The sequence below is a fragment of the Vespula vulgaris genome, chromosome 1 (genome assembly GCF_905475345.1).
Source record: "Vespula vulgaris chromosome 1, iyVesVulg1.1, whole genome shotgun sequence".
NCBI classification, from domain to species: Eukaryota; Metazoa; Arthropoda; class Insecta; order Hymenoptera; family Vespidae; genus Vespula; species Vespula vulgaris.
Window position 1 is genome coordinate 4,669,768 of NC_066586.1, and position 16,992 is coordinate 4,686,759.

The 16,992-nt window shown below is 37.2% G+C and overlaps 1 protein-coding gene across 2 annotated transcripts in view; it reads left to right on the forward strand.

Annotated features, from left to right (window-relative positions):
• Nucleotides 1–166: 166 nt before the first annotated feature.
• The window catches only part of LOC127071423 (rap guanine nucleotide exchange factor 2-like), a 115,972-nt gene continuing 99,146 nt past the window's right edge, over nucleotides 167–16,992 (forward strand). The window contains exon 1 of one of the 2 annotated variants that reach the window (XM_051010757.1): nucleotides 167–561. The gene's annotated coding sequence lies outside the window, so the exon portion shown is untranslated. The remainder of the gene's footprint in view (nucleotides 562–16,992) is intronic. The other variant, XM_051010742.1, reaches the window with a different exon arrangement.

Consider the following 16,992-nt stretch of genomic DNA (forward strand, 5'->3'; position numbering starts at 1 on the left):
ATACCGAGCTCGATCCGAAGAGATACGAAAATGACCGAACGAATCGGAAGCGTAAACTGGAAGTAGAAGTTAGTAGTACTTGGAGAGGGAGAAGGGTGGGGGATAGAGAGTGGGACCAGGTAGTAGAGGGGAGTGGGGACGCACGGCAAGGATCGAGGCGTCGTACCGAAGGCAGAACGAGTCGAGCCACAGCCGGCCATACGAAGCGATCGTAGACGAAAGTGTTTCCTTCGTCGAGCCGCGTTTTTTCACTTCCGTACGAGTATTTTTTTTATATCGTCCGTTTTATCCATCTACACTACGGTTTTTCGATAGTGTTCGTTGCATCACGACAATATCGTTTTACGAATTTGATCGAAAAATCGCTTCTTCCCGCGGTGCTCGCTCGAATTCGTTGTGAAGTGCGCGTGTGTTTCTATCTTTCTCTCTCTCTTTTTCTCTCTCTTTCTCTCTCTCTTTCTCTCCTCGTTGGTGCACGCGGTTTCTAGTGTATATAACTGTGTTCAGTGTTTCAGCACGTGGATATTATCACCCGATAGAAGAAGGATGTTCGTTTAAATGGTGAGTAAATCGATTATGATTCTTATTCTATGCACTTTGAAAATTTAAGGATTACGCCTGCGCAAATATACGAAACTACGTCGTCCTTCGTCCCGAAGAGATCAAATTGTTTCTTATAAGTTTTTATATTCGAACATATATTTAGAAAATATACATTGAAAATAGCATCGAAATATTCTCGATGAGTCATCGACGAAATCTGGAGAACTCAAGGTCGGAGATTCATGGTTGAAGGTTATAGAAGTTTCGAAGTAATAAATTTGCTTTGCGAAAGTCGAAAGATCGTTGTTGTTGATTATAAAGTTTTTTGTGAGGTCAATGTTAAAATGATTTCGGTTTCGTGAGAAAAGATCGAGTGTAAGATGTGCAATGAAATAACGTACCAAACGTTTGGAAATCGCCGGCCGTCTGGTTGGTGGTAACGGTTCTCGTGCGTATGGCCTCTCATACGGCTACTTTTTTATAAACGATCATCTTTATTTAGCTTGTCGATAAGATAAACGTTCGATTTCGCTAGTTCTTACCTAATCATAGCGTGGATCTTTATGCTAATAAATAATGGTGTTAATGATCGGTAATTTATTCGCGATAAATATATATATATATATATAGTGTATACAACACGAAATTGATACAATATAAATGAAAACGAATGATGATAATTTAGAGATGAAAAATCGTTCGAATGGAAGAACGATATCAACGAAAATACTATTCGAACTTTACGACAATTCATTTTATAAAAGTTATCTCGTTGAAACATAGCACATGAGTAATAAATCGTTTTTGAAAGGTATATTCAAGAAAAGGATTTTATGAATATAATATACATCACCGTGTATACCGACGTACGTTATGTATATACGATATATGTTAATGATTTACTTCAAATAGTTAAGGAATTTTTGGCGTAAAAACATTAAATTTGCTTACATTAGAATTTCGTTATGTTTTGTTGTATGTTATATGTGTATATATATATATGTACAGATTTATATAGAAATATTTATATAGAAATACAGGTTATGTATCGATATATATATTCATATCAAAAGTACATCAAGTCTCACTCGATCGTAACATAGGTTAACCTAAAAATCTTCGTACGATTCGAATTTATCTTGTGATCATTAACATTATATATCATCGTTTAAATAATTCTTACATATTACTAGCATAATTTTCGCGAATATCATTCTTACTACATTTTTTTGATTAAATACGTATCGCGTACGATGCCTGTAATACGAAGTAGTATCATTTTTCCATCTCATAAGGCGTGTTCGTATGTAATTTTTGAATTTGTAAACGAGCATTTAGTTTTTCCTGGAATATCAGTATCATATAGAGTTACGAGTAATAATGAAAAAAACGTATTACGCGAGCGTAGAAAAATCTTGTCCATTTTCAGAAAACTAACAGGAATCTTTCAAAGAGAGTCAGTTATGTACTTACAACTCGCGTTGCATTCTTTCGTAGTTAGTTGTTAATCGATATTTCATCCCCGTATGCGAAGCGTAACGGTGAAAGAACGAGATCGACTTTGGCGATCGTATCCCAATATGGATTTGCAGATATACCAAACAAGTATCGTAATCGCACTGTACCTTCTCATTGGGAAGTTAAACAGTTATCCTTAAGGAGATCGATAGCAGACATTTTTGAAATTTTACATGAATTTTATATTATCGTATTCTCAACATCAAAAACAATATCACAGAGTTTTCGTTGAATTATACGAGTCCGTTTAAAAAAGATTTTCCGTTATACCAGCTATCGAAATAATCGACGTTTATTAGACAATATTTTCAGGGGAAAAAAAAAAATACAGTGTAATGGTAACACGTCTATCAAAGAGATATTCGATATTAATTTCCGAAATATTAAAACAGGAGTACTGTAAAGGATGCATCAAAAAATTCCTAAGTGATTATAGAAATCAATTACACCCTTTCCGAACATTTTCCAGACGAATCTTTTTCCCAAATTGTAAAACTACAAGCTCAGAAATCTTGACAAATTTTTTCCCCTTCATATCGTAAAACTATTTGGCTTAAAAAATTGTTTACGATCTGATAGAATAAAAAAAGAAAAAGAAAAATAAAAGGCAAAGAAAGATCGATCTAAAAAATGTCGAAAAAGAGTGATCGATTTTTAAAATCATTTAGAAACATTTGTTCCCATCCTGTATATACATATAACAATCTCAAAGTGATATCATTTTTCAACAGACCGAGAAAGATAGGTTTGAAAGAAGAGAAACGTGTTCCTTTCGCTCTTGGTGTTCTTTACTCTCGTTGATAGTACAATCTCGTTACTTTTATAGTCTCGCTTCCATTCTCGCCGCCATTTACAAATACGTTTGACTCTCTCTCTTTCTCTCCCCTCTCTCTCTCTCTTTCTCTCTCTCTTTCTCTTTGGGTATGCTGAAAATACCTGTTTCGTGTGCGAGGCTTGAAAAAAAAGTACCCGATCGCGACGTAAGAAGAAGACGAAGAAAGAAGAGGAGGGGTTGGAGGTAAAGAAGGAGGTAAAGAAGGAGGTGAAGAAGGAGATGAAGAAGGAGAAAAAGGAGAAAGAGGAAAAGGAGGAGGAGGAGGAGGAGGAGATCGAGGTAGAACGTCGCCGTCGGTCGTCGTTAAAAGGCTACGGCCCGGAGCGAAGGGGGCCAGGTACGTTGACTCTCTCGAGGAAGCCACGAGTTTCGGATTCCTAGCATCTCCTCTCGCGAGATCGCAGCATCGTGTTAAACCAGTTTCCGCGAACTCACTGCTCGACCAGGAAGGAGGAGATGAAGGAAGAGGAGGGATACATCGTTCGTTGATGATCGATCGACCGGACGAATTATGAATTTGATTCATAACACGTACGGCATACGTTGTATGCACCGGTGATTATGAAAATGTTGTAACTTAAAGTCGTTTCCGATCATCGTCAAATATGTAGATATATTTGAATACGTTTGATTTTGAATTATATAAAAATTATTTTAACCCATAATGACAAACACGTTGTTATTAAAAATGTAAAATAAGGTAAATGCTTTTATTATCGAGAAAAATAATTCATTTGTGCGATTTAAACGTATTAAGAATAGAGTGTGAGGCAGTATAAAATTTTGTTTAATATTTCCAGTGATTTATTTTTCGTTAAAAAGTTTTATTATCATCGGTTTATACGTATGTAGATCATATGATTTTAATATGGATTGAGTCGTCGTATTGAGTTCACGTCGTCGTTACGTTCATTCATAGCTTGAAACGATTGATTTATTTATTAGATCTTTCATCCGTTTGTTTACAGGTTAAAGGAAGGGTATTTTCATGTTATTTTTGTGCTGTTTTGCGTTATATTCGGTCATGTATCTAAATATAAGTATCTATGTAAAAAAAAAATCTAGAATGTAAAGATGTTTATCAACATTTCTTTCGAAGTGTGTGTGTATGATTATAAAGTAATTACATAGACGAGTATGTCCTTGAATATACGTATATGCATCATTATTTATGCAGAAAATATTCACAAACTCGTTAGTTCGTTTAACGAAAACTGGATAGCTCCGCCCAAGTATATCAATCGCTTTTCATGTTATCTATATTACAAATTAATATATCTTTCGTTATATTGACACGATACATATATATGTCGTTTGAAAGAACCTCGTTGAAAATAATATTCGATCAATTAATTAATCGATAAATTTTAGATTGCGACGAAAGATCCAGTCGTCGCGAATCTAATTCGATAATAAGAGTGAAAAGAAAGTATAAGTTTTGAGAGACAGATTTATCGTAAGAACGTGTCGAGCAAAGCTTTTCTCTCGGAGAGAATCGAAAAGTCTTTCTAAAGTTATAAGCGGATGCGAATGGTTTTCTTTCTTGAGTCGATCGATCGTAGGACGAGGTAGGAGTAAAACGAATCTACCGAGTCGGGAGAAAGTTGTCCTTTACTTTCGTGCACTCGCGCGTAGTATAGCATGTAGTATAGCGTGACATAAGGTGAAGTTGAACAAGGTAGCGTAGGGAGTAAGAAAGGAATAAGTAAGAAAGTGGGAGAAAGAAAAAGACTACGGTGGGATGAGACTAAGCTAGAGTAGGTTGAAACGCCTTCTCGACTATGAGGCAGGTGTCCAGCTGTCGCAATGTAAAATTTATATATATATATATATATATATATATATATATATATATGTATATATGTATGTATATATGTAGATACATATATATTCGTCCGAGTCTATTTAACGTGTTTCTATACATACATGCATCTGTATGTAATGCGAGCGGGATGCATCGAACAACGCGACGCGTGATGTAACGTATTACCGAATCCGGTTAAATCGGTCGGTCGATGGTGGACAGGAATGATTAGTCGTTGATTCATTGCCGTTTCACGCTTCACGCGGCGCTACCATGATATAGGAAACTATGGATGGAAATTGGAAATCGTCGGTATTTTCGCGAGAGATTCACGATTAGATTTTTCTTTAAGCAAGGGACATATTACGCATTATGATCGCGGTGTTATTAACTTTGTAATGAGAGAATGAGTTTCGTAAACGTCCTCGTGATTTTGCGTTCTTTCTTTCTTCATCTTCTTATTTCGTAAGAATAACGTTAAAAACAATTTTCTTTCGAACGTTACAATCATTAGCACGTTATCATTATTACTCATAAATCAAGTTATTATTATATACGTTATTTTTCCTTAATGTGTGAACATCTTTTTTTTTTTTACATCGTAGAACTTTATATACTACAACGGAACTTGAATTAATCCGTTGACTTTCTAACGAGACGTAGAGCCGACGTTCGTTATGACCGCTTACTCAAAATACCCACTGCATAATACGTTCGTTCTCGTTCCACATCGCACACGTCTTTCCTCGTGGCCGACCCAAAAGAGTCTTCGAAGTAGAACGAACTATGGCGGTGTGCCTTGTTTCAGAAAAGTAGAACGCATCTTTCCAATGAAATGTTATGACCGTGTGAGAAGTAACATTGACGTCGACGTCGACGTCGACGTAAACGTCGACGTCGGCTTCTTGGTCGTCGTAACGCTCGACGACCGCATCGAGTTTACTAAAGTTTCTTCCCTCTCTTTCTCTCTCTCTTTCATCCTCACATCGTTCGCGGAGAATCAACTTGGTCGCAAAGTCCAGCCAAGATCGTTGCCTGAATCGCATCTGGTTCGGTTGGTAGGTTTTTTCTCTGCCGCAGAAAAGAAAGGAAATCGCATACAAAAAAGAGAGAAAAAGAAAGGGAGAAAATGAATGTCGGTGATTCCGTGCAAGTTCCTTAGAATTCGCGTTGCGATGATATAATTAAAAGCACGGGGGCCATGTTTAATTACCGAGTTTACAAAGCATAAAGTCGTGCAAATGTACATAAATACCTATACATACAAGCTGCGTTTGTTTTCTTTTCGAATGGAACTTTCGAAATTCGAAGACAAAACCTACAGTTTACGACGAGTCAAGCGCGAAGAACGTCGTTCTCCGCATGTGCTCAAGATAAAGAGAGAGAAAAAGAAAGAAAGAGAAAGAGAGAGAGAGAGAGAGAAAACAGAGAAAAAGAAACGCTTTCTCGGGGCGTCGATCAGAAGCGGGTTGAGCTGTGAGTCGCGCGGATCGAATACAATAGCCAAGGGCTATCCTCATTTACGTAATGTACCTACTATGAAAGAGGAAAGGAGATAGAAAGAAAAAAATAAAAGAAAGAGAAAGGGCGACACGATGTAGAGGAAGAGAAGAGTAAAAGAGTGACAATGCCGTCTGGCGTTCCTCTCGTTCGCGATTCGTCGGTCCGGAGACGAAAACAACAAAACGGCAAGAGAGACAGAGAGACAGACAGAGACAGAGAGAGAGAGAGAGAGAGAGAGAGAGAGAGAGAGAGAGAGAAAGAGAAAGAGAAAGAGAGAGAAAGAATCGTAAGGGCGTTTCGTCGCCATGTCGGCTTTTCGAATCTACTGCTGTTGCTGTTGCTACTGCAGTCTCTCGAGTACGCGTCCATGTATGGTCTATGCTTTGCAGTCTGCATATGGAGCGCCCACTCGCTCACGGAATAGAGACACCGTTGACTCGCCTCGTGCAAACAACGACGATTAGATCGATTGTCGTTGCCACTCCATTCCTCCTATTCGGGGTTTCCTCCCTGCCAACGTGCGTGCGTACGATCTCTCATAAGGAAGGAAGGAAGGAAAGAGGGGAAGGGATCGTCTACGGGGGGTCAACATCCCCTTGAAATTTGCCGAGAGTTCGTTCGTCGTAGTAACTATAATGCAGTCTACTAACGTCACCGACTACGAAACGAGTTAACTATGTTAAAGCTATATATGTAAGTAATTATGAACGTATCAATCAATATACAATAAAGCACAAAATTCTATTTCGAACATTTGAAAATAGAAAAATGGAATTGTAACGTTCGCTGGATATCTATTTTTATTTATTTATTTTTTTTTTGGTTTCTCGATAATTCCATCAGTCAATGATTGTCTAATTGTTTTTCGATCAGTATATTTTTACGAATTATGAGATTCAATCATCAGATATTCCAGATAAATTACGATGTATTACGAAGATCTATTTATAGTTTCGGATAGTAATATTGGAAGGAGTGATCTTGTAAATGCTTCTTTAATTAGATCAGGCAAAACTCGTTGGATTATATTCTGCTTGAGGATCGGAAATACTGAGGACTTTTTTTCTTTTTTGTTTCCTTTTTTTCACCCAACAAAATCGCGAAAGGAAGAAGAAGAAGACGACATGTGCGAGACGAAGAACCGAGACTCGATCTCTCCGGAGACTTCATGCTCGAACGATCGATAGGGACGGTGCAACGTCCGTAGGACCGGCAACGAGAACTTCCTCTCTCGAAGAAGAAATGCTCGAGATTGCGAGGCCCTTTGCGTGTCGAAATCCTTATCCGAGGATTAGGAAAGAAAGTCTGAATATTCGTGGAAGCAAGAGAGAGATTGAGAGAGAGAGAAAGAGAGAGAGAGAGCGAATCTAATATCGATCCTAATCACAGAACTAAAAATACTTTTCAGATTTTTCTTTGTACCATTGAATGATCTTTGATCTCTAAGAAACAGTTTTGAAAGAAAACAAATTGCAAGTAATTCGCTCTTTTTCAATAACCAAAATTATTAATATCGTTTATTATTCCGTAAACTTTCAACCGGATGTTTCTATATATTTCGTAGAAGATTCATGTTTCTGCTAATAAAAAAACTTCTACCTGAGAATATTAAATCGCGAGAAAAATAGAGTGTAAAAGGAGATACAAAAGTTTGATGGTTAAAATCCATTAAGAGTCTAGCCGAGGATCGATAAAAAGTATTTGTTGAAAGCTGAGAGGATTTAGAGAGAATGATAATTTTAAGTAGGTACTTAATGCTTTTAATTACTTTAACGAGCGGAAGAATGCCTTTTATATAAGACGTCGTTTTTCTTTACTTTTATAATTTCATATACAACTGTATCTGCTTATGTCTTATTTAAGTGAATCATATTAGAGAGAAAGCGAAAAGTTTGACGTGAAAAGAAGCAAAAGTCATTTCAATTGAATCGATTAGTTCATCGACGCGCGAGAGTTTTCTTTCGCTTCTTTTTTTTTTTTTTCAATTCTATGCACATTTCTATACGTGCATTCATGAAATGTAGAGACAGTTAGAAACGTATATACAAAAGGATATACGAGCTCGAAATAAACGTACACTTAGATATATCAATGCCGTGTATCACGATTAAGATGGTCTACCGGAAATAAATTGGTTTTTGTGGTTGCATTTCAATGAGTTTTTATGAAGAACAATTTACGACTTTCTCTGCGTATACATACGTTTACATATACATATATCTATACAAAATAAAATAATTGATTGTATAAGCACACCATAAACAAAATCTAATGGGAATAACCTCGGATAAATGAATTCCAGCCAACGGTATGGATCGTTCGCATTCATGAGGATTCTTTATTACGTTAAATATGATTTTCTTAACAAATTATTGCATAAATTTGTTTTACGTCATTGAATTTCTTTGAATGTCATTTGCAATATATCTTATAAAAAAAGTTGAATAGTGTCATTTAAAAAAAAGACTAATAACGTGAACTCGAGCTTTTATCGATAAAATAGTATTTTTACAATTTTTATTTTTGTAATTTGTTGACGATCGAACACTGACAATTCCTTCTTTAAAGCATTTTTTTTTCAATCACATTATCGGAAGTACTTGAAAAATCGTAGCGACTGTTACGCGAAACACTATATATATATATATACGTACATATCTACGAATCTCTACACTCACAATTCTTTCGATCGTTGTCTTTCGAAGACGAAAAAAACGATAACAATCGATGGTTACCTCTTTGTTTTCGTACGTTCAATCGGATGACCTGAATATACAGATTCACTTTATCCATACGTTTCTAGGGCTTTCTTGCATAATTAACCGTTAAAGAATTTCGTAAAGAGACTTCTTCGTGAAAATCTTTCCTCCTTTTAAAATTGTGTCATTTTGACGATGTTAACTCCTCTTTGCATCTTGTATGTGATTTATTATGGACTCTAATATGGAAGGTCGAGCTATCGATGATAATCTCATACATATTCGTGTTAACAAGTGTTTTCGAGTGAAAAATTTCGTCGCGAGAATATGAATAAAAAGTTGGAGATTAGCGTTTAAATAAGAAAGTCTAGTATACAGAGTAATGAATGTTTTTCAAATTAGTCGCTTTCACATCCTTTGATTATGTCCAGGAGGAGAACTCTAAGATTTTTTTTTTTTCTTTTTTTTTCTTCCCCCACGTGAAAAGGGCAACGGTCATTTTCGAGGGAGAGCACACTTAAGGTGCAGGTGTAACACAGTTGGTTAGGGTACGAATAAGGTGCTCGTTGAGAAGGAGAATGGATGCATAGAGATAGTAAGGAGGATAAAGAAGGTACGGGGAACGTTAAGACAGGTGTTGTGGATAATAATGTCTAACGGAAAGCGTACAACTTGGCTGCGTGCAACTCGTCCGTGCGCGGTCTTAGTTCTACGAATGCACTTTTGCCCCGTTATATGCCATTTCTCGAACGCTGAGCCGTTCAATCGGTTCGAGCAATGAAACACGATTCGAGATACACGAGAATGGAAGTCACGAGTTTATAACTGGACGATCCGGACACGCTCTTCTCTTTCACATTTTCAGGAAAAGTACTTTCACCTTCGTGACGATATCACTACGCATCGTTAACTGTTCGAATTTACAGAATATTCGAGTTATCGTTTATATTTTATAATTCCTTTTATTTTATCGAAGCTGTCTAGTTCTGACTGATCCAGAGATATAAATATTCTTTTTTATTTTCAATGACATAAAGAGAACAGAAAAAAAAAAGAAAACGAATCCGACGAACGAATGGATGTACGTTGTATCGTTGTAAAAATTTTTTAATCTAATAAAGAGAAAAAAAGTGTAGGAGAGCAATTATAGAGGTTACTTTCAAGTGTAAATTGTTTTCAACGAAGAAATAAATGAACCGATAGAGTAAGCGAGGAAACTTGACCCCTATTTATTTGATTAAGAAGATAAGCAAGGTTTCCGTTATTTTCTAAAGTCCCTTGATAGATTATGCCGTAGAGGCTTCCTAAAGCCTACTTCGATGAACTTAACGAATATCCTCTTACTGACCGATATTAAAGCCTATCTCTCGTTCTACTTTACATTATATAATTTTATCATCAACGATACCATGCACCGATATTCGTTCTCGAGTGTAACGGCTTCTCTTTGCACGCGAAATTACAGGAGATTTAAGCGGTTAGAATTTTGCGGTTCGTATGTTTTTCATCAAATATATATATATATATATATATATATATATATATATATATATAGACACACACACACACACACATTTGAAGATTTTCTCATGCGGTTTCGTATAATCATATTCGTGATCCGGAGACACAATTTTCGTGCAATTTCACGCCAATTTCCTAATTCCTAGCCATATCCTGCTAGGGGAAAAGGATCAGATTGGGAAGACGCTTGAGCATCTTGTCCAGTGTTCGCTCGAAAAGATCGTACACAAGCGAAAGAATTTTACAGCGAAGAACCGTCAATTTCCGTCGAGCGAGATTGAAAATAATATCGAGTAAACGACGAGCCAGGAACATCCCACGCAAACCGCGCGCGGGAAACGTTGGGGAATGAATAAATCGAGTCCTTCGCTCGAGGGTACCGAATTTCAATGGAGCCCTTTGAAGTACGGTGCAGCGATGCACCGACTTTATTGTCTCCAATTATCTTTGATTTTGTTTCTTTTTTTTTTTTTATTTTTTTAAATGTGTTTTTTTGTTTCTCCTTTCTTTTTCTTTCTGTAACCAAAGTGGAACGTTCCGCACAGAGAGTTGAATGATTACATTCCATCACAAACGAATGTCAGCTAGGTGTCATTGTAAAAAGTTATGAGTGTTACGTGCGTGCACGTAGAGGAGACATTCCACTCTCTTTTATCGTACTTGGTCGAGGGGAAAGGCATAATGTGTGCGTTTCATCAAAGCATGTCCTCTTCTTCTTCTTCCTCGTGACAGAAGGAACCGGAAGCGATCGTCTGAATATGTAGGAGCACACACTTCGACGAGGACGGTGCCATGCTGATACCTTCTATTTCGTGTACGCTTATACGTATAGATATATGTATATAGGCACGCACATATACACATATTTATCATTAGAAAATTTCGTCGACGGAATTATATACTCACGTGTATTTCTTGTATGTATCATTCACCGTTCGAGCATATGCATTATCACGCTCCGAACATAATAACGTCCTTCACCCTCCCAACACCTTTCTGTTTCCTCCGATCCTCTCGACAGTCGAAATATTGTTTCTCTTGAACGCCAGTACGAATATTATCGATGCAGTTCTTCCGATGCACAAGTGTCATATCGCGAATGAAATTCTCCAAAGGAGACAATGCTTGAGAAGAATAGCAACGAGAAAGCTACTCCATGTAATTACGAAATGTCGGTATCCATGGGATGTGATGCGATACGATACGATTCGATTCGATTCGATTCGATTCGATTCGATTCAATCAAAGAGAACGCCCTTCGAGGACAAAGTATTGTAATCTCGTCGACGGGTATGAATCTTTATATCGTAAAAGTCGATTGTTTTAGGTGCTCAAACAATATCGATCGCCAACTTTTAATCTTTTTTTTTCTTGACTTTTTTTCGTTCTTGTATTTTTTTTTCGCTCCAGCTCGTTATTATTTAATTGAAACGTCAGATTAATTGATTGTCCTTCGTTGCTAGGATTTCTAGCCGCACGTACGTGCAAACATAGTATATACGTAAAAGACGATTAAATTTCCAACGGTGCCAGGTGGCGAAGCGTGGAATTCGATCGTGAGGCAGGTGATTCTCTCGCGTGTTCTCCTCCCGACTTCGCGTGCTCTTATTAAAGCCACCACTATCGATTTGTTAGAGGGGTTCACTGACCATACGAGTGCCTATGTTCTGACTACTCGCTTTTATTTATTTTCTTTTTCTTTTTTTATCTTTTCTTTTCGTTTTTCGAAGTAGAAAAGAAATCGTCGACTTTGTGTTCTTTACTACGAAGATCATTTAAGAGAGAAATTTTTTCGAAGAGGTCCAGAGAGATCTTTGATTAACGGAAGAGTACTTGTTTTATTTGTGTCTTTTTCTATATTTTATACGTATGTGTATGTGTAAATATTAGTGCTTGTTTCGATAAAGTATCGATATAGAAAGTACGTATATAACGACTGCGAAAATATGAAATGGATAAGAGATATAGGAAATGCAATTTAGTTTATTACATGAAGTTGCAGCTTCTTCAGAGACGAATAAGAAAATTCTAGGAATAAGAGTAAAAAGTTTAGTATTAAGGGAGTTTCATATTGCGCCGGGAATTTTCGGAGGAAAAAAGAAAAAGAAAAAGAACAAGAAATTCGAAGAATAAGTAGAGTAAAATGGAAAATGAAATTAACGAAACGTCTTATAATGCGATCCGTATAATTGTTTTAATAATTACATAGGCTTCGTTTCAATTTGAAATGAAAATTTGATTCGAAGGAGAAACGTATATAGAAATCGGGGCACCGTAGATCGTCATGAAGCGAGTGCCGTCACGATTGTAACGTGTTTCTTTGAATTACATGAGAGAAAGCGATAATTACTTTCAAACAATTATACCATTGCCAAAATGAATGACAAAAGTAAAGCTTTAGTTAGCTGCATTATTTAACACGACGATCGTTTTGTGAGCGATACAGTAAAGATTTCCTTTTTCCGATTGCGTTAAAACTTCGATCGGATCGTTCACACGAAGTTGAATAACACAAAACGATTAAGAAATCCTGAGCGGTACGACGACAACGGAAAGAAAAAAAGAAAAGGGAAAAAATTGCAAGGAGGTGTATGGGCGACATTCTGTGCATTGTATGGATGATGCACGCGTACAAACGCTTACACACGATGACTAATCGAGCGAGGAAGTCACGACGATGTTCGAAAGTCAAATATTTTCCTATCGACTATTCGTTTCGATTCGTTTCTTCGTCCAAACGAAATATTCTTTTGTAAAAGAGATTATAGAAACTCTAGAGATTAATTTAAAGATGGTCTCGATCGACGATTTTTACTTTTTCATTCGAATAATACAGTAATATCTCATTTCTTTAGCCAGACGTTTTTGACACGAGTAAAATAATTTGAGTACACGATTCCGTCGCTCTCATCTCCCTTCCACCCCCGAATGAAAGGCATAGGATTCGTTTTTTTTTCTCTGCACAGAAGCCATAGAATCCACCATATGGCAGTGACCGAGCCCTGCTATGTGAACGAACGTGGCTGAGACAAACGCACACGATCGAAAGTATGTAGGTACGTATGTATGTATGTATACATGTAGACATGCTCGAAACGCGAGACGCTAAGCTTTTGCTCGCGAACGTCGATTATCCAGACGTGATATCGATTATTCGAACGTATGTACATGTACGATATATATATATGTATATGTAGATATACTTGGTCGTATACTTTAACTCATATTTCATCAGTTTTCATCGATTTCTTGGCGAATCCAATAATTTTTCTTTGTCTCGAACAATTTCTTTTTATCGTATTATCGTTAAGAACAATAATTTCATTCGGCATAATCAATTTCTTAATTTAATTGAACATGAAAATTCGATATCCATAATCTCCAGTCATCGTTTTATTTTTTCCTTTCTTTTTTTTTTTTGGTTGTTTATTTAATAACTTTATAAGCGATATAGCTTTACGTAAGTATTATCATCGTGCGAGACTTTCTCATGCCCTTGTAACGAGCGTATGGAATTACTTAATTGAGACCTCCTTATTCAAGGACAGTGATTCCAAGAGAAAATAACACACGGGACCTTTTCGACCTCCCCATTTTCATGCCGTAACCATGCCGTGTAATCGACAGATGGGTAAACGGAAACGACGTTTTATTCATCGTTTCTCAAATGATACATTAAGGACGTATAATATTATAATCAAAAATAATATCCCTTGGCTTTCGATTTTTTATCTTTAATTCATTATTTTTCTTCCATTGGTCTTTTAGTGAAAAGAAAAGAATAACACAGTGACCCTTTTAACAGTAGATATCAATGTGAAAGATACCGTATAGTATAAGAATGGATACGCTTTTACTTTCGCAGGAAAATCTCATTTCCGTAGGAAAGAGTTTATCGTTTGTTTATGTTCTTTCTTAACCGTCAAGAGGAAAGAGGGGAGGATTCCGTAGTTTTACGCCACGTGCGGAATGAATTGGAATTTTGTCAATGTGTAAATATGTGCGAGTTTCTACGTGTATGTGTGTGTATAGCAGATGGCATATAGGCAATATATGCAAACGCTTATCGATGCACCGCTATGGAATGCCTGCGTAAATGGTAGACTCGAAAACTGGGGGTGCTGCAGGAGGAATAATAATACCATGAGAACTATCCCACGCATCGTGCCCGTTGTAGATGTTAAGAGGCTTATTGGACGTTTTCCAGCTCGAGGCCCATTCGTAAACCAGTCTGTTCCGATTTTCTATCCGCTCTTCTCTCGCGTACGTTCTTTTCCAGCGGAATTAAAGATTTTCCATTCCGAACGGGTAAAGCGCTCTTGTTACGACTCCGTGGATTCTTTTTCTATCGTTCTTCGATTCAATAGGAAGATTTAACGTTTCTAATATATATATTATCTTGCGTATTATTTAAAAGCGGTTGAAAGTAAATATTAAAAAATTTTTCCGTAATATCAGAATCGTTATAAATAATGCAACGATAAAAGATGACGAATTAAATCTAACGCGATGTGCGATAATTTGTAAGACAACAATGAAAAGCAATCCTTTCGAATAATAACAAAGTTCCAGATTTGATCTCACTTATTTTTCGTAAAGTGCGTGAATAGATACGTAAGTTTTCGTAATGTATTTTAATCCCGCGTACGTCGTTATCAAAGAAGTACTCGCGTATCCGCGTAAATTGGTTCGCGAGAGAGGGTGAGTTTTTGGGGTTCTTGGAAAAAAGAAGCTGACAGGCGGATTTTTCTCTCCCTTTGTAGCGTGTTACGGGCTTGGCGCCAGGGCTTTAGAGTGTACACGAAGTGCCGTTCTCCACACGAACGAAGTACCTGTCGCTGGTACCCGAGGCTACTACTACCGCTGCTGCTACTGCGGCCGTTGCCGTTGAAAACTCGAGGAAGCGAAGGGTCGTGAAGGAGATCAGAGGAGAGGGTTCTCTCCACCCTCGTTCGCCCTTTGCTCTCTCGTCCACGAACCGTTTCCAACGGCTTTCCCTTTCTACGTTTCTGCACGAAGTTACCTCGATTCGAAAAGTCTCGAGGTACGTTGCTTTGATAAAGCCACAGCTACGGGGAATTAAAAATTTTCTCTCTTCGACGATTCAAAAAAACCATCCTATTTTTCCTCTCAATATTTATCTCGACTTTTTTCTTCTTTTTCTCTCTTTCTCTCTCCCTCTTCTTTTTTTTTTCTATCTCCCGCGGAAAAAAAATAAACGAAGCAAGTGCTTGATAATATTCGAAAAATTAAACGCAAAACGGAACGAAACTTGGATGAATCGAATAAACCGCCTAGCGGAACATTGTTGGAGCATTGTTCATTGTTAACTAGATTTCTACGAGTCATTTATACGTCGCTTACAATTGTTGCGAGTTCACAGAGAAGTGTGGCAAAATGACGTGAGACGATTAGTGGAAATCTTCTCAAATGCTTCTCGATTACCACATTACCACAGGTCTTGGCTTTCCTTTTGCCTCTTGCTTGCCACGTTTTCTCTCTCCTATTCTCTCATTATACATCGACATCGATCATGTCGAAGAAAGATGTCTTTCTCTCGCGTTGAAATCGCTTTGAATCTCATTAATCGGAATCACAACGAACGATCGTCGAAACCTAGTTTCCGTCTGATTTTCCTTTTCACATTTTTTCTTTTATGAATTCCCTGCTTTTTACGAAGCCGTTTGCATTGGAGACGATCAAAGAACCGAGATAAATTATTTGTCAAATCTTCTGATCAAAGCCTTTTTGATGATGGACGTGCGCCTCTTTCTAACGACGATTTTGTGCTTTTGAACAGGATCAAAAGGAAAAAAATGTAAGAACTCGACGTAGCCGCGAGGAATAATAGGTGATGACGAAAAGAAGGAGGGAAGGGTGCGAGGAACGCCGAAGGCGATTGCCACAGCGTCGCCTAGTTTCATGACAAGAAATTTTTTCTCTTTCGTCGCCCTTCTAACTATCTGGAACACTGACGAGCAATAAAAAATTTGTCTCTTCTCTCTGAAATATTATATAAATTAGCGTAGTTTTAAAGTGGAGAAGTTTCATCATAGGATACGAATAAAATACATACATATATATATATATATATATATATATATATATTCAATGTAAAATGTGTAGATATACGTGTCACAGATAATTCTTCTTTATTTTTTTTTAAATCTTTTTTCTTTCTTTTTTTTTTCGTTAATTCCTTAACATAACGGGATACCTGTCGTAAAGCTTAATTCCAGTGGAAATGCAAATTAAATCGTGTAACAGCGGAATCGACGCGTTCGATAATCGGATCAGATGGCTGAACGAATGGATCTACGGCTGGAATGAGAACGAGGCATGATTTTGCATTATACAGAAGAGTGAGCCGCGATGTTCGCAACTTGGCGAGTCGCAAGTAACGGGGGCGAACAAAGTCGAATTAATAGAATGTTATAAAAAAAAGTGTATTAGATAAGCGGGAGAGAAAGAGAGAGAGAGAGAGAGAGAGAGAGAGAGAGAGAGAGAGAGAGAGAGGGACGGAGATGCATAGTCTGCTTAATGAGGATGTACGCGTATTATGATGGCGT